The 15924-nt window shown below is 57.4% G+C and overlaps 1 protein-coding gene across 2 annotated transcripts in view; it reads left to right on the top strand.

The window, feature by feature from the left end:
* The first annotated feature begins 9414 nt into the window (after positions 1 to 9414).
* The window catches only part of ROR2 (receptor tyrosine kinase like orphan receptor 2), a 78024-nt gene continuing 71514 nt past the window's right edge, over positions 9415 to 15924 (top strand). For both annotated transcript variants that reach the window (XR_006210571.1, XM_042964492.1), the window contains exon 1: positions 9415 to 9480. The gene's annotated coding sequence lies outside the window, so the exon portion shown is untranslated. The remainder of the gene's footprint in view (positions 9481 to 15924) is intronic.

Genomic DNA, 15924 nt, shown 5'->3' with positions numbered 1-15924 from the left:
GGCCGTGTCTGTTCCAGCGGGGAGAGAGACCCAAGTTCATGCTCCCGGTGCCGTGGGCGGGCCAGTTGGCCTCTGGCTGGTGTTTTGTGTTTCCAAGCTGTCTCGGTCCATCCAGGCTGCTGTGAAGAAACACCACAGACCGATGGGTTGGAAAAACAAGGTTTCTCAAGAGTTCTGGAGACCAGAAGTGTGGGATCAGGGTGCTCGCGGGGTCTGCCGAGAGCCTTCTTCCGGATGGCAGGCGGTTGCCTCCTCCCTGCGTCCTCTATGTGGAGGAAGGGGTGGGGAGCTCTCCGAGGCCTCTCCTAAGGGCGCTAATCCCATTCGTGAGGGCCCCCCCTCCGGGACCTGCTCACGTCCCAAAGCTCCCCCACTAACGCCACCATACAGGAATTCCGACCGTAGCACAAGTGCCCTGGGGCAGTGGCTGAGTGCTCCTGACCTCTGCCCGTTCTTTTCTGTGTTCTCCTGTGTGAAAGGGTTCGATTTCTGTGCGGCCGGGACCGTTTGTTCCCGTGTCTTCTGCAGAAAGCCACGGGGGCTACTTTTGTGACAGATTCTTCCTCTCTCCACACCGGAGGGCTCTGTTAGGACCGGTCAGGCTTCCAGAGATGCGGTGACCATGCAGCTGAGGGGTGGCTCCACGGGAGGGTCGACGTGGCCAGGTGCGGGGGTAGGGGCCATGATGGGGTGGAGGCGGAGGGCTGTCGGGGACGTGTGGCCTTCTGTTCCCATTACACATGTGACAAGAGGCACCAGCGGCCGCCTGGTGGGTGCTGTTGGGAAAGCTTGAGTGTCTCTGCCGGCTTGAATGAAAGATGCTCAGCTGTGCACATCAAAGAGTGGAAATCTGTCATCTCAGGAGTCACTAATGTACAGTTATGTGACACAGATTTGAGTAATTAGAGGGTTTGATCACCAGGCATGTGAAGCCTGTACAAATGTTGGTCGGCGTTCCTGGAAGGAAGTCAAACTTGGAGACTGTTGGAGCAAGTCACGACTCTTTAAAGGTTGCCACAAGCTGGATTGATTTAGTTTGGCAGAAACTACAAAAACAAACATGGAGCTCAGAAAAGCAAAGGCTCATGGGATCCCATCTCTGGCCCCGGAGAAGAGGAAATGCTTCATAAATTGCCCCGTGGACCAGCGCACCGAGGCTCCCTCTCCCCCACCTGATAATTTTCAGATCGTCTGGAACAGCCATAAACAAACGCGGGAGACACCGAGAGGCCTGGCCGGCCCCTCCTCCGCGCCCTCCTCCCGCCTTCTCCCCTCTCCCGTTAACAACCCCCCGGCCTTGTGGTTTCTTTCTGCTTTTACTCCCTAAGTAAATCTGCATCATCGTGGTTAAGCCCAGCTTTGACTTCTTCCGTTCCCATGGTTACCAGATGGGGGCCTCGGCTTGGCGAGATGGACGCAGGACTGCCCGGCTGCAGGGGGACCGTGGTGCTGTGTTCCTGGGCGTCATCACCCGGACCAGTGGGCACCAAGGGAGGCCCCTTCTTGGGGCCTGCCAGATGTGGGAAGACGAGGTGACAGCCTTCTGGACACAGACCCCCTTCTCTGGCTTCTGGTGGTAGACGTTCTCTTCTCAGATGCATATACACCCTGAGGCCGCAGTTAGAGGCTCCTGATGTGGCCTCGCTCATTTACCGTGACCATGTGATCCATCGGTTGGCCCTCAGGCAGCCGTGGTCCTGTGGGTCTGGGCGGCCACCGGGATCCCTGGACGCCGTGGAAAGCCTCCCACCAGTTGGAAGCAGGAATGACCTTGGGGTGATGGGGGGGACGCACCCACCCAGCTCTGTCCCACAGCTGGGTGCAAACCTCCCTTCCCCCCAGGCTCTACCCCAGATGTGATGTTGGCCACGACCGAAGCCAGGGGCCTCCCCAGCACCGAGCTTCCAGAACGTGTTGCCGAAAGTCATTGAAGCGGGGGTGGTCCGTTAAACTACACTTTGTCACAGTTTTGGGCGAGTTGAGATAATGTCGACTTAAAATAACACAACTTGCTAGCGACTGGTTATGAGTCTTTCACAAGTCGCGTTGATGAGTGTCCTTTCTTTTTGAAGTTGGGCTCAAAACCAGTAATGCGTGGTAAATGAAGGTCTTCCCCTACTGGCCTGCGCCCTTGATTTCTTATCTCATGTTTAAAGCCTCTGTGGATTATCATGTAATTTCCTTTGAAATACAAAGAGCCCACCAGTTCTGGAAAAGGGGGGAGACAGTAACCAACCAAAGGGTAAACGAAGGGATTGGGGATAGAGGTAACGGCAATGCAGCCAGCAGTGTGAGGGGATGTGGGGGGGTGCAAGCATGTGGATTATGATGGGCGAATGTGGAGGTGGAGAGCCTGAGTGAAGGCCGCATTGTGGCACCAGAACAAATATAGCGGAGGCTGGTCTTTGGGTTGGGGCAGGGGAGGCTGGGAAAAGAAACTTGCTTCGGGACCTACCCTGGGGTAGAACTGACTCCTGACCCACTGGCTGCCAGACGCAAGATGGCGGATGGTGTTTGCCTTGAACACCTGGACCAAAGACGGGGGTGTTTACCACTGATTGAGAAGGGTTTTCTGAGAGGAGGAAGCCATGGGCTCTGGGAGTTCTACAGGGCTGTCCGTTATCAGTTGCCCGTGACCGTGAGCATACTCAGAGAACCAGCTCTGGAAAGCAGATTCAAGGGCAGCGCGCCCCCACCCCCTCCCGCCCCGCCACCCCTGCCCCTTGCCCTGGGTGATTGTTGCTTTTGCATTGTTTTTATTGTTGGGTGTTTGAAGCACAGGCACCTTCCAGCCCTCTGGGTGTCGCTTAGGGATTTCGTACTTTCCTCCTGGTCGATTACAAAGGCCCCCCCAGAGCTACCCGGCATGGCGAAGCGGTCCCTTTTGATTCCTTTGGCATCCCTTCGACTAGTTTTGGTTGGTAAGGAATTTACAGGAAGACCATCAGTTTCTGGAAGGCTGACAGTGAAGGTGCTGTCACAGTTTCCATCAGGAATACCCCTCGACGGCCAGCCAGCAACTTCGGAGCTGAGAACAGTATTTACACTGTTTATTCGAGGATTAGTGAAAATCCTGTAATTCTCAGGAGCCTGTCAAATGTAAGGGGAGGTTGATTTAATGCCTCAGTCTTGACTCAAATGCAGTGATCTTACCCGCAAAATTGTGAATGTTCTTCTTTAAGCACCTTTTCTGACCCGTGTATTCTAATTGCCTTAAGGTTTATTTTTCAAGCCACGTGATAACTTTTATTATGACTGAGAACGCTGGTGGTTTCTTGGCTCCTGAGAGGGAGCGAGAGTGCTCTCTAATACCGGCTCGTCAGAGAAAAATCATTTTATATACGCCATGAGTCTGTAATACGGCCCGTTGGAAGCCATAGGTCGTTTAAAAAACGTAATGCGTATCATTTATTATGGGAAAGGGCGGTTGACATGATTGGATTTCCTTCTTGACACATAATCTGTGTAACGGTGAACTTTTTCCTAAACCCACACATACCTTCACAATTCAGTAGGAGGATTAAATTGCTTGCATTCACGGACCCTGACGTAGAAGCGCTACCATGTTCTGGACCCTGGATTTTGAGCCGATCGTGAGGGCAAACCTTGCTGGACGGCAAAGTGCCTTGACCGGGCACTTCTCAGGAACGGTTCATTTCCCACCCTTGCCCCGGGATTGTCACGGGTTGTGTCGGCCCGTGGGACTGGGGCGGGGGGGGGGGGGATAGAGCGCCCGGGGAGTGCAGCTAGTGGGTTTGAACTCCGTGTTCTTTGTTTTGCTTTCTAAATCACGAAGCCTATGTTCCCGTTTCACGGTATTGATCCGTACAAACCCCGTCTCCTCTTCCTGGGAGGCTGTGGTTGTCCCTCCATCGTCCAGACCCTTGAGAGGCAGGAAGGAACCCCGTCGCTTTACTCTTGCAGAGAATGGAGCACGAGCGGAGTTCCTAAACCTCAGGGAACAGAAGTTAACTTTCTTTTTAAGTTTATTTCTTTATTTTGAGAGAGAGAGAGAGAGACAGACAGACAGACAGACAATGAGCACAGGCGGGGCAGAGAGAGGGAGAGAGAGAATCCCAAGCGGACTCTGCACTCTCAGAGCAGAACCCGACGCGGGGCTCCAACTCATGAACCGTGAGGTCAGGACCTGAGCCGAAATCGAGAGTCGGACGCTTAGCCGACGGAGTCCCCCAGGCGCCCCAATTATTGTTACTGTTTCTAGCGTGGTCCAAAGTGCAGTCCCGAGCCGCAGGTCTGCTTTCGCAGTATTGCTTACGGTGACGTTGTATTTTTGTCTTGTATTCGGAAGTCACGGGTTGGTGGCAACCCTGCAGTCACTGAGCGAGGACCCAGCCAGCGACCAGGATCTAGGGTGCGTGTCATGCCACGGCCCTGGGGCAGCCACCTGCTGTGATGTTCTGCCCCCCCACCCCCGTCCCTGAGAGGTCTCACCCGCAGCCCTGAGTGTCCCCTGTCCTCACCAGAACGTGCACAGGGCTGTGCTAAAGGCCGGAAATACGCGTGCATGCCTTGGGCATGGTTTTCGGCTCTCTGGGCCGCTGACCCCTCAGAAATGGAGGATGGGAATATGCCAGACTTAATTTTGCTTGGACTTTTTCCTCCTTTCTTGGCAGAATTATGTCGCGGTTTCTCCTCGTGGGGAGAAAATGCAGCAGTATTCAGGGTCATCACGAGTGCCCGTGGTGCCCAGCGGGTCCCCAGCTCTCTTGTTCTGCCCTCTTTACGTTTTCCGCGTGGAGTCTGCTCATTTCCAGTGTCCGAAGGCCTTCTCTTCTCTTGCATGGGCTTCGTGATTCCGATGGGGCATCCGTGAAGGGAGAGTCGGAAAGGCCTCTTCAGGGCACTTTCTAGAGTGGGCCCCGACTTCCTCCTGAGTGGCCCAGGGCAGCCCAGGGGACGGGGCACGACAGAATCTTCTAGAAGGCTGCGCTGGGCTCTGGGACAGGGACCGGTGGGGCTTCTGTGGTGGAATGTTTCTCGCCGTGTGTTTCACCGAGGATCCAGAAAGCAGGCCCTACAACGTACCCCTGTTTACAACCCACAACGGTCTCTTCTCACGTCATAATCTCCCCGCTGCCCGCTTATTTGGCTCCTGTAAGCGTGCGGGTCCTGAGCGGCGGCCCACAGACAGCAGACCCGCCCCGACCCAGACGCGCCAGCCCCAAACAATCTGGTTACTGTTTAAACAACCGGTGTAAATAATGAGCCCCTCCATTACCGAGAGTATAAATACATTTCGACAAGTAAGAGGTCTGCCGAGTGAAAGTTTAGGTTATGTGAAAACTTCCACAGCTGTAATTTGTACACCACGGAGACGGAGGGTGTGAGTGATGGAAGCCGGAGAAAGCCCACCTTTTCGCTCATGTGTGTTTTGTCATCGTGCCAGGAGGCCAACGCCGTTCTGTTTCCTTCGCGGGGAATTAATCACGAGGGGGCAGGCAGCACCTGCCAGAAAAAGAAAAAATGTCTTTGGCAAAAGTCGACCCCGCATAGGTGGCTGGTGTTAATGAGGCTGGCTTGGGCGGGCTGACCGTAAACCCTGCACCGGGGGCCTGCTGTCACCTGTGGCGGCTCTTTTCCCGGTACTGAAACAGAACGAGAGACAAGCTGCAAAGACTTGTGATCGAGGTGACTCGGACGCTAAGCGGACAGAAGGACGCGTGAAGAACCGCAGTGTCGCCTACAAGTCCCCGGCCTCAAGCTCCGCCGCTGGGGCACGGAGGGCGGGGCCTCTCTTGTGGGAGGACAGAGCGGAGGCTCCCTCTCTATTTCTTGGCCAAGGTGGGAACTACAGGACGTCCCATAAAATTAAGTAGTTTTCTTTATGAGGAGAAACGGGAGAGGCAGAGAGCCGCCCGGGTGGGAGGGATCACTGGGGTTTCTCCCCAGCGACGGCAGGTTTCCAGCATCCCTGCTTCCCACCCAAGGCCTGTTGGAGAGGGTCCCCGGGGTGTCAGGCGGCCACACACCTGGGGGTGCCTGACCCCTGGACGTGCTGATCCCGCCCCGTGTTTGGAGGTCACCCTTGCGTCGACTTTCAGTCATTGCAACTCAGGGGCGGCTTCTGAGGCTTCCCTGATGCCCCCTCCTCCCCAAAGGCTCAGCCCAGCCTGGAGGTTTGAGGCCATATTTGTTTTAAGATTACCTACTTGGGGGGGGGGGCGCCTGGGTGGCTCCATCCATTGAGCGTCTGACTTCAGCTCAGCTCGTGATCTCGTGGTCTGTGGGTTCGAGCCCCGCGACGGGCTCCGTGCTGACAGCTCGGAGCCTGGAGCCTGCTTCGGATTCTGTGTCTCCCTCTCTCTCGGCCCCCCTCCTGCTCAGGCTCTCAAAATAAATAAACATGAAAAAAATTAAAAAGACAAGCTTACCCACTTGGGAAAGTACACGGATCGGTCATCTTGACTAGCCGTTTGCTGAATCTACTTACGTTCTTCCGCCTCTCCCCTCCCAGGAGACGAGAACCATGGGTTAGACGCGTGCGTGCACGCACCCACGCACCCACAGGAGCTGAAGGAGGGGTTGGGTGTGTTTGAGCGCAAAAGCAGACGCAGGTGCACTGAAGAGCAGGGCGGGCCTCACCAGAGCCCCGAGTGAGAGGCAGGCAGGTGCTGGAAGTGTGCGTGGGAATCCCCCCGACAGCAAGGCTCCGTTCCCAGATGTGCCTGGGATTTGCTTTAATCAGGTCGTGATACAAGCAGGCATGGAAAACGACTTTTCTGAAGAGAGAAGCTTTATCCTCACGGATCCCGGGATGCACGCAGGGCCGCGCGGGGAAGCTCGGGGGTCGGTCCCGAGGCACAGGGGAGTCTGGGCCAGGAGCCTCGACTGTAGTTTCCACAGGAAGAAATGGGTGAGACGGCGTGAGCAGGCCAAGCAGGTTGGGGGGTGGGGGTTGGTCCTGGGGGTGATGAGGGCAGGGGGGTGATGGTCTGAGAATGTGGTTGGTTTGCGTATCGGCTAGCCCCACGGGTGGGGGCCGGTGTCTTCAGGGTCCAAGAGGCCTTGAATGTCAAAACACCAGAACTGCAGAAAATACAAAGGAGTGGTTAATACAACCCCTCCCTCAGGGAGGCCTCACGTGGGCCCCAGCCACACCCAGGAGCATTTCTTTTGGAGAAAAGGATGGAAGGATGCTCACCAGGTTACCTGGAATGAAGATGTGCCCCAGAGACGAGGCAAAGCGAGGTGCGCAGAGGGAGAGGTTCTAAAGACTCTCTGTCTTAGGGTGTCTATATTATCATGGGAATTCATTTTATTTGGGTTTCTTGGGGTTATTTTAGTTGGATCACAGAAATGCATTATCGTACATTTACGATATTATCAGTTCATTTACTTTACAAGCCTGTGATATTTACATGAAGAGAAAACAATCTAAATCCTCATAAGAGAGAAGCCATGAGAAGGGTTTCAGGCCGCACTCGTGTGCCTGGCTTGACCTAAGCGAGGCAGAGAAACATTCCGGCTAATCGTTGGATTGCGACGCCTCTTTCCTGCGTGTTTTTGTTTTTGTTTTTTTTAATTTTTTTAACGTTTATTTATTTCTGAGACAGAGAGAGACAGAGCATGAACGGGGGAGGGTCAGAGAGAGGGAGACACAGAATCCGAAACAGGCTCCAGGCTCTGAGCTCTCAGCACAGAGCCCAACTCGGGGCTTGAACTCACGGACCGTGAGATCGTGACCTGAGCTGAAGTCGGCCGCTCAACCGACTGAGCCACCCAGGCGCCCCTCCTGCGTGATTTTCCACGTCTTTGTGTATCATCTTACCATTTCCACTAACATGGTTCCGGAAAAGCAAGTCATCTGGGCATGCTGTGCTTTTTCGTTTCTCCTCTTGACCCCGAGGTGTGATGGGCTCACGTTTCCGAGTTCTGGAATCCAGCTCCGTTTGAAAGGGGGCCCGAGGCATCCGCTTGGGGGAGACCTGTTCATGCCGTTCTGCCGTTTGCTTCCCGAGGGCCACACTTCTGGAGTCCCCCAGGCTGGCGAGAACCGAATATGCGGGTCCTGTTTGGAAATCCGCTCCGTGATTCACATTCCGCTGTGCAAATAGCTTCGATGCTGCTGTCACTAAAGATCGTGGATTTCCTTTATAAATTGCTCCTTTCAAGGATATATAAGGGTTCTAACTGGACCTCAGAAATTTAACACCCAGTGGGGCCTCGCAGTTCACTGACTGGCTCCCACCCTAGTCTCGAGAAGGAGCCGCTGGCCGTGGCATTGGAGAGTTGGGGCTCTTGGTTCTGCTTCTACGCAGACTGCAGACTGGCCCAAAGGCTATTGCTTGTTGACTTTTTAAAAGACAGCCGTGGTGTGCGTGGCTGCTGGGGGCTGGCTTCACCCAGAACCCCCGCCACCTTCCGCCTTTCCTGCGGACTTCTGCCCCATCCGGGCGGGCCCCGGCCTCCCCGCTGGCCTCCTGCCCATCCACGTCCACGCCTGCAGCCCACCAGCACCTCACCTCCCCGGCTCCCCCCGTCGTCTCGCTGCTCCTGGGGTCCCCGCGGGCGTCTCCTGGGCCCCACCCGACCTCAGCTTCTTCCCCTCAGCCCTGCCCATCCCCGCAGAAGGCCGGCCATCTTCAGTGACACGATTGTGGCTTCTCGGTGGCAGGTGTGAGACAGTGGTGCCCAAGGACCTAGGTGGTGCAGGCACGTGGGATCGGCTGAGTGAACGGAACACGGGCTCCTGTCACTGCAGGTGGGGTCTCATGTGACTGTTTGGAGCCCGTCCTTGGAGGTTTCTGTGAGTTCTCCTCCCCTGTGGGGCGGGGGGTGGGGTGGGGGGAGGGCACTGTGTCTACGCAGGTGGCCACACCCCTTCCAGCAGGTGCGTGGAGGTCCAGCTCTGATGCCGGGGATGAGGACCCCGTTGGCTTTCTTCCTCTACTTGAAGTGCCCCCTTTATATCCGCAGTCATGACCAAGAGCAGATCATAAGCGGGAACAGAAACAACAGCCCGGGGCCGGGGCCGCCGAGGCAGGAGACCGCCAGCCCGCTCTCGGCTCCCGGGCAGGTGTCGAGCACTTCAGGCCGCTGCAGTGGCCTTCTGTCCTCGCCTCCAGCCTGTTAGCACCCAGCGGCTGCTCGTTCTGGAAGGCGCTGTGTCCGTCTGCTGGGGCCGCAGTGATAAAGCACGACAGCCCGGGTGGCTTAGCAACAGGTACTTACTGTCTCCCAGTCCTGGAGGCGTCTCCCCTTCTTCCGAGGGCACCAACCCTATGGGCTTAGGACCCACCCTAGTGACCTCATAGTACTTTCATCACCTCTGTCCGTGCTCCTCCCCCAGATACAGTGCCATTCTGAGGAGCTGGGGTTAGGACTCCAACTCACGGGTCACGGGGGCCACGATTCAGCCCATAACAGATAAGCCGACCGGAGAAAGCAGGACAGGGAGTCCCTCTGGCATCGTCTTCTGTCGCCCCCGTCACCGGCACCCTGGAGGGGGCTCCGGCCGAGGTGGGGGGCTGCCCTCCTCCCCGCGCAAAGCGTGCAGGCCCCCGTGGACGTAGGTGGCTCGGCCCAGCCCCAGCGCAGCTGGAACACAGCCCCACAGGGCCCCCTGTGCTGAGGTCATCACCAAGGCCAGCCTCAGTACCCAGGCTTCTTGGACACCCTCCGCCCGGCTGTGCCCTCTGTCACCTCCTACGCCGGGACTGTGAGTGCAGACAGTGCGGTCCCCGCCGTCCGTGGGAACCACGCGGCAGCCTGTATTCCTGAGCCGCCGGGCTTCCGTGGGGAGAGCCTGGAGGTGCCCCGTGTTTACGGCCTGTTTCAGGTCCGGTTTACCCCAGTGTTAGAGGCACGTGGCTGCAGGGCGTCCCCTGCCGTGTCCCGTGTCTTCCCGACGCGGCCACCCGCTCTGCCCCGGGGGCCGGGCACACTTGCACGGACACCCAGCCCGACGCCAGGAGGCAGGAGTGGGCTCCGAGTGTGGCAGCCCCCGTGGGCCTGCACGAGTGCGTAGCACGGGTAGGTGATTCCTGTGGAAACAGCTGCTTACTCGTCCTGCCACGCCACCCCGGTCAGTCCCACAGGCCCTCGGGTCTCGCCAGTCGCTCCCTGGCTGCCTCTCTCTTCTGTGCCCGGTTCCCTCGCACAGGAAGGCTTAGAACGAGCTCCGTGTTCCCCGTGCCACAGACGGGGTGGCCGCGAAGGCGTTCCCAGCTCGAGCCGGGGCGTCGGGAAATCGCGGTGGCCCGTTCGGGGGCTGGGGCGGCCCCAGGCGGGGTGGCAGGTGTCCCGGGCCAGCCTGTGGACGTCGGCACCCTCTGGGTGGTGTGGGAGCCCGCCCCGTGATGCTCGCTCCTGCTTCGTCCTTTCCACGGGCGGACCCCGCTGCCTCCCTTCGTAGCTGGGGGTGCTGGGGCTCACCGGCACAGTTTGGCCAGCTTTCTTCTTGTGGGTGCGTCCCGTCCGTTTCACCAAATTGCCACAAACTGTGTCCGAGACGGGCCCTCCCTGTGGGTCACAGCTGACTGTTCCTTTAGATGCCGTTACGGGTGTGGATGTGTTACAGCCTTTTCTGGCGACGTGGTCCCATCCGTTAAACGTTAACTTCAGCCCTTACGGCACCCACGGTGGGGTGCGTGGGGGCTCCTGGGTCTGGTCTGTGGGCGCGTGGGTGCTTGGACACGCGCAGCAGTGAGGGCGCCCGCTACGTGTACCCTCCCTTGCTGCCCCCCGGTCCTCGAAACCCACAATATGTGGCCATGTGGGAGTGAATTGCTGAATGTGAATCATGCTGGTGAGCGCTGCGGTCTGCTGACCGAGTTTGGTTTTGGCCCAGGACCTTCCCGGTTAGTACAAGCCGCAGACAGCCATGAGGCAGGCCTGGCCTTTCCCTGCGTTGGTCTTCCCAACCCTCTCTTCCTCCCCCCTCCTGCCCCATCCCTCCTCCCTTCCTCCCCTCCTCCCTTCCTCCCCTCCTCCCTTCCTCCCCTCCTCCCTCTCCTCCCCCTCCTCGCCTGCCCCTCCTTCCCCTCCTCCCTTCCCCTCCTCACCCGCCCTTCCTCCCCTCCTCCCTTCCTCCCCCTCCTCCCCTGCCCCTCCTCCCCTCCTCCTTCTCCTTCCCCTCCTCCCCAGCCCTTCCTCCCCTGCTCCCTTCCCCTCCTTCCCCCCACCTTCTCTCCCCTCATCCCCCTCTTCCCCCTCCTCCTCCTCCTGCTTCCCCTCCTGCCCCTCCTTCCTCTCTCTTCCTATTCCCCACCTCCTCCTCCCCTCCCTCCCCCACCTGTCTTCCCTCTCTCCTCTTCCTCCTCCTCTTTCTCTCTCTCCGTGTCTCTTAGGTATGTGTGTGTGTCAGGGAGAGTCAGTGGTTTGTCCAAAGGGATACAGACAATTGTGGAGCCAAATCGTTGCTTCTGCCAGACGAGTGGCCGGAAAGGCATGTGGTTACTTGCAGAGAAGCAGAAGCCGCAGGGAGCGGAGGAAAGCTGGCACGCTGTTATCGCTGGAAGGTCAGTGAGCATCGGAGTCTCAGGTCCTCTCGGGGGCCGCTCAGATGACGCCACGTGGGTGGACCGTCCAGAGCAGCTGTCATCCGCATGCTGTCCCTGAGCCTGCAGCATCACACGCTGGGACCTTGTTGGACGCGCAGGTTCCCGGGCCCTTCCCACACCTGCTGAGCCCCGCGGGACTCTTCCCAAGGCTCCCAGGTGACTCTGACGCCCACACGGGTTTCAGAGGCACTGGGCCAGCAAGGTTGAGTGGGGACGGACAGCCGTGCTCCCTGGTCTAAGCAGGAATCATCCGGGGAGCTTGGCAGGCTTGGGTGCAGCCTGGGCATGGGGTTTACAAAGCCCCTGTGGTCCCGGTGTATACCAGGGTTGAAAGCTGGCTCTTCCCGGTCCTGGGGGCCCTCTAACTGCGGGGGGACCTCTTCTGAAGACACTTGGGTCAAAACGTGAAGCAGCTGGGGGCAGGTGGTCCTCCTGGCTGTTTCTCGAGCTCCACTTTCTTCCTGTGACACGGGGAAGGGGACACGCATGGCACACGCAAGCGACCGACTCCCCAGTCAGGCGTGTCGCTGTCCTGAAAAGCTGTCCACGGGCACAACCACTGGGCGTGTCTTTCCAGGGAAGCCCTCTCCTCAGTGACCGTGTCTTTGTCCTTGGTGGCCGTGTCTTGTGCAAAGTTGGAAAGTGTCCTTCTGTGTCACGTAGCCCAGCAGCCGAGCCACGTGCGTGCTGGTTCTGGGACGGGTGACCTCAAGGTGCTCTGTCTGCGTGGGTCGTGTTAGGAACGGCTGGAACAGACTTCTTCGTGGGCCCCCGACGTGGTGCTGCCTGGCCACTGAGGCCACGGACTGTGTCCTGTCTTCTTTCTCGAGTGGAGTTTTGTTTAATTTCTGTTGCACTGCCCCCGAAACGTGCAGGGTATTGTGTGGCCCGCTCCCCCCCCACCCGCCCCCAGGCTCTGTCCTGTGTTCTCCCGCTCGGTTCGGAGGCCGGTGTGCACGTTTTTGGTGTCTCTGAAGCTGCTGCCACGTCTGGCCACGAGCTGGTTGCCGGGGGTGAAGGGTCCGTAAGTGAGGGCTTCGGTGGTTGAGATTCACTCGTCGGGCGTGCGTGGAAGTTTCCAGTTTTTAAAAGAGGATTGCTCATAAAACGTTGCTGTGGCTTGGCGTACGTGTCCCCGTTCGCTTTCTCTGTTGGCAGCTCTCTTTTCACGAGAACAGCTTCAGTGGATGTTGCCGACGCTTCCCGCGATGGGCCCCGCAGGCCAGCGAGGTCTCCACAGCGGCTGTCGGGCGGGAAGATGGCTCGAGACCCCTGCACGGCCCCATGTGCATTTGGTTAAATCGCTCGGTTGCTCTTTTCCTCAGTTGACTCATCCGCAGGATGGGTATGACAGTGGTTGCTTCACGGGGTCGTTGAAAGGAACGCGGCAGGTAAGATTGCAAAATGCTCAGCACAGCGAAAACGTTCAGCAAAGGGAAGCTTGGAGGCCGCCGATGGCGTGAACGGTCCCCACGTTTGGTGCCGCGAGACTGTCAGCTGGGGGAGGTTGGGTCGGGAAGCACAGAGATGTGTCCTCTCCACACGTTTTGTTTTAACTCCCAGCGTGCGTTGCTGTGCTGGGATTTTAGCTGAGGCCTTTGAGCCACAGCATCATTCTCACACCGGCCACACCCAGAGCACATTTTCAGAGACCTTCATGTTTCCACTTCTTTTTTTTAAATTTTTTTAAATTTTATTTATTTAAAAAAAATTTTTTTTTAATGTTTTATTTATTTTTGAGACAGAGAGAGACAGAGTTATGAGCGGGGGAGGGGCAGAGAGAGAGGGAGACGCAGAATCCGAAGCAGGCTCCAGGCTCCGAGCCGTCAGCACAGAGCCCCACGCGGGGCTCGAACCCACGGACCGTGAGATCACCACCTGAGCCGAAGTCGGCTGCTTAACCGACCGAGCCCCGCAGGCGCCCCATCCACTGCTTTAAAATGGAAAGAAACCTCCATGGGGGAGCGCCTGGGTGGCTCAGCGTGTCGAGCGTCTGACTCTTGATTTCGGCTCCGGTCGTGATCTCAGGGTTTGTGAGCGTTAGCCCCGCGTCGGGCTCCGCACTGACGGTGCAGAGCCTGCTTGGGATTCTCTCTCTCCTCTCTCTGCTCCTCCCCTGCTGGCTCCCTGTCTATCTCTAACTGAATAAAAACCTAAAAAACAAAACAAAAGAAAAAGAAAGCGCTGAGACACTTGCAGCATGCGGGCCTCCGTTCCTCCCAGTGTTTACTGCTGTCATGTGCACACGGGGTGCAGTGTTGCCAGGGAACCCACGTTCATTTCTCTTCCGGAAGCGTTCACCTTTGCTTCTCTAGCGGTAACGTCCTTCTCGCCAGCGGCCCCGTGCAAGTAGCACACGGCTGCCGTGAGCAGGTTTGGGCCGACAGCTGCCACTCGAAGGCACAGGGCTCGGCAACGCGGTCGGGGCGTGGAGGGGACCAGGACACCCGCCAGGGGAGGCCAGACGGCCTGTCCCAGTGGGTCCGCCAGCTGGTTTGGAAACCGTCTGTCATGTTCCCGTAGTTTGCAGTTATCTCATCCGCCTCTCCCCACGAGCCCCGAATGGAATGCCTTTTCGCGTCCCAAACCACTGCTTACGTGTTCTCCCTGGTTCTGTTAATAATCCACCCTGGGCCCCTTTCTCTCGCCTTCCCCACCCAGGAGTCAGGAGCAGCTGGTCCTACCGCTGAAATGCACGTCACACGCAGCTGTCTATCCAAGTAAAGCTGAACTTGCTGCTGAATTCAGTGTCCGCGTCGTGGGGTGATGTGCACCCCGCCCCCTCCCGTGCTTACGTGTTGTGCTCTCCTGGGAGTTACGCCCCGGGAAGAATGCTGGCTGAGGATAATAGTCCCTTTATCCTTTTGGAAGGGATGATGTTGATGATGGAATGCAATTCCTTTGAAAGTTTGAGTGGGCTCTCATCATCCTGTCCCTGGTCCCTTTTTTAAAAAATGTTTATCTATTTATTTATGAGAGAGAGAAGGAGGGGAGAGTGGGGAAGGAGCAGACAGAGGGGGAGACTGAGGATCCCAAGCAGGCTGCTCGCTGTCTGCGCAGAGCCCAACGCAGGGCTTGATCCCGTGAACTGTGAGATCATGACCCGAGCCGAGATCAAGAGTCGACGCTTAACGGACTGAGGCGCCCAGGAGCCCCTTCCATCCCTGTTCTTTCTTCGTTCAACCCAGGGCGTGTCGTGAGATGCTTCCCAACGAGGTGTTGTGAAAAGTGTAGTTGTGTGTGCAGGTGTTGTCTATATGTGTGTTCATGTGCCCATGTGTGGGTGTGCATGTGTGTGCATAGACGTATGCATGTGCACACGACAGCATGTGTGTGCCTGCGAGTGACCCTGTGCACGTGTATGGGAATCTGCACGCGCGTGCGTGTATGTGTGTGTGCATGGGTGCACATATGTATGTGTGTGCACGCAACAGCATGTGTGCGAATGTGAGTGAACATATGTGCACGTGTGTGGGGGTCTGCACATGTGCGTGCATGTGTGCATATATATGTGCGTGCACGCGACAGCACGGGTGTACATGTGAGTTAATGTGTGCACACGTGTGTGCATATACGTATGTGCGTGCACACGAAAGCATGAGTGCCCTTGTGAGTGAACGTGTGTGCACATGTGTGGACACGTGCATCTGTGAGCGTGGCTTCCCCCTCATGACACCCCCAGAGCACGTTGGCATTTCTTCCTGTCCTGCTCCCTTTGCTTGTAAGTGTCTGCATTTTGACTTTTTCAGCTCGTGTGCTGGGAGTGTGGGACTATTGAGCCAAGAGGTGCCCCTTCTCTAGGCTTCTTGCTCTAGGCCAGAGTGCAGCGTCTTTAATTCAGGACAGAGGGGGAGAGTGGGGCCGTGTTTGGAGGGTGAGGGGCGGGTTGGAGGAGGCAGGACCTCAGGGCTGTTCTGGCTTTGCCTCCGGCCGGTCTGCCCGGGCTGACTTGGGGTCCTCGCCTGTGTAACTGGGCCCCAAGCGGCAGCTAATGCCAGAGGAGGGGCTCTCAGGTTCCCTGTTCCTCCCTGAACTCAGCGCCTGGGGAGGGAGTGGGTAAAAAGCAAGGGGCCCGTGACTGTTGCCGGCCCAGTGTGGGTGTCCAGAGGCCCGTGTCGGCCCTGTGTGACGATCTCTGTGCTCTGTGTGTGTGTGTGTGTGTGTGTGTGTGCGCGCAAGGGACACTGAGGCACAGAGAGGGGGATACGGAGGAGATTGGAGACTTGAGCATAGTCCTGTGGCTTTTGAAGGCCAGAAGCTGTTGAATACAGTTGTACTCATTGAACACTTAGTATGGGAGTGTTAACGTGAGGTGCTTTGGGTAAGTCTGGAGGATTAAGGGCATCTGCTTTATTCCTGCTGAGCGTTCTCGCTTAAAGCTTTTAAACCATAAAAAAAGGAA

The sequence above is a fragment of the Panthera tigris genome, chromosome D4 (genome assembly GCF_018350195.1).
Source record: "Panthera tigris isolate Pti1 chromosome D4, P.tigris_Pti1_mat1.1, whole genome shotgun sequence".
NCBI classification, from domain to species: Eukaryota; Metazoa; Chordata; class Mammalia; order Carnivora; family Felidae; genus Panthera; species Panthera tigris.
Note: the sequence above shows the minus strand (reverse complement) of the source record. Positions and strands in the feature narration are given on the sequence as shown.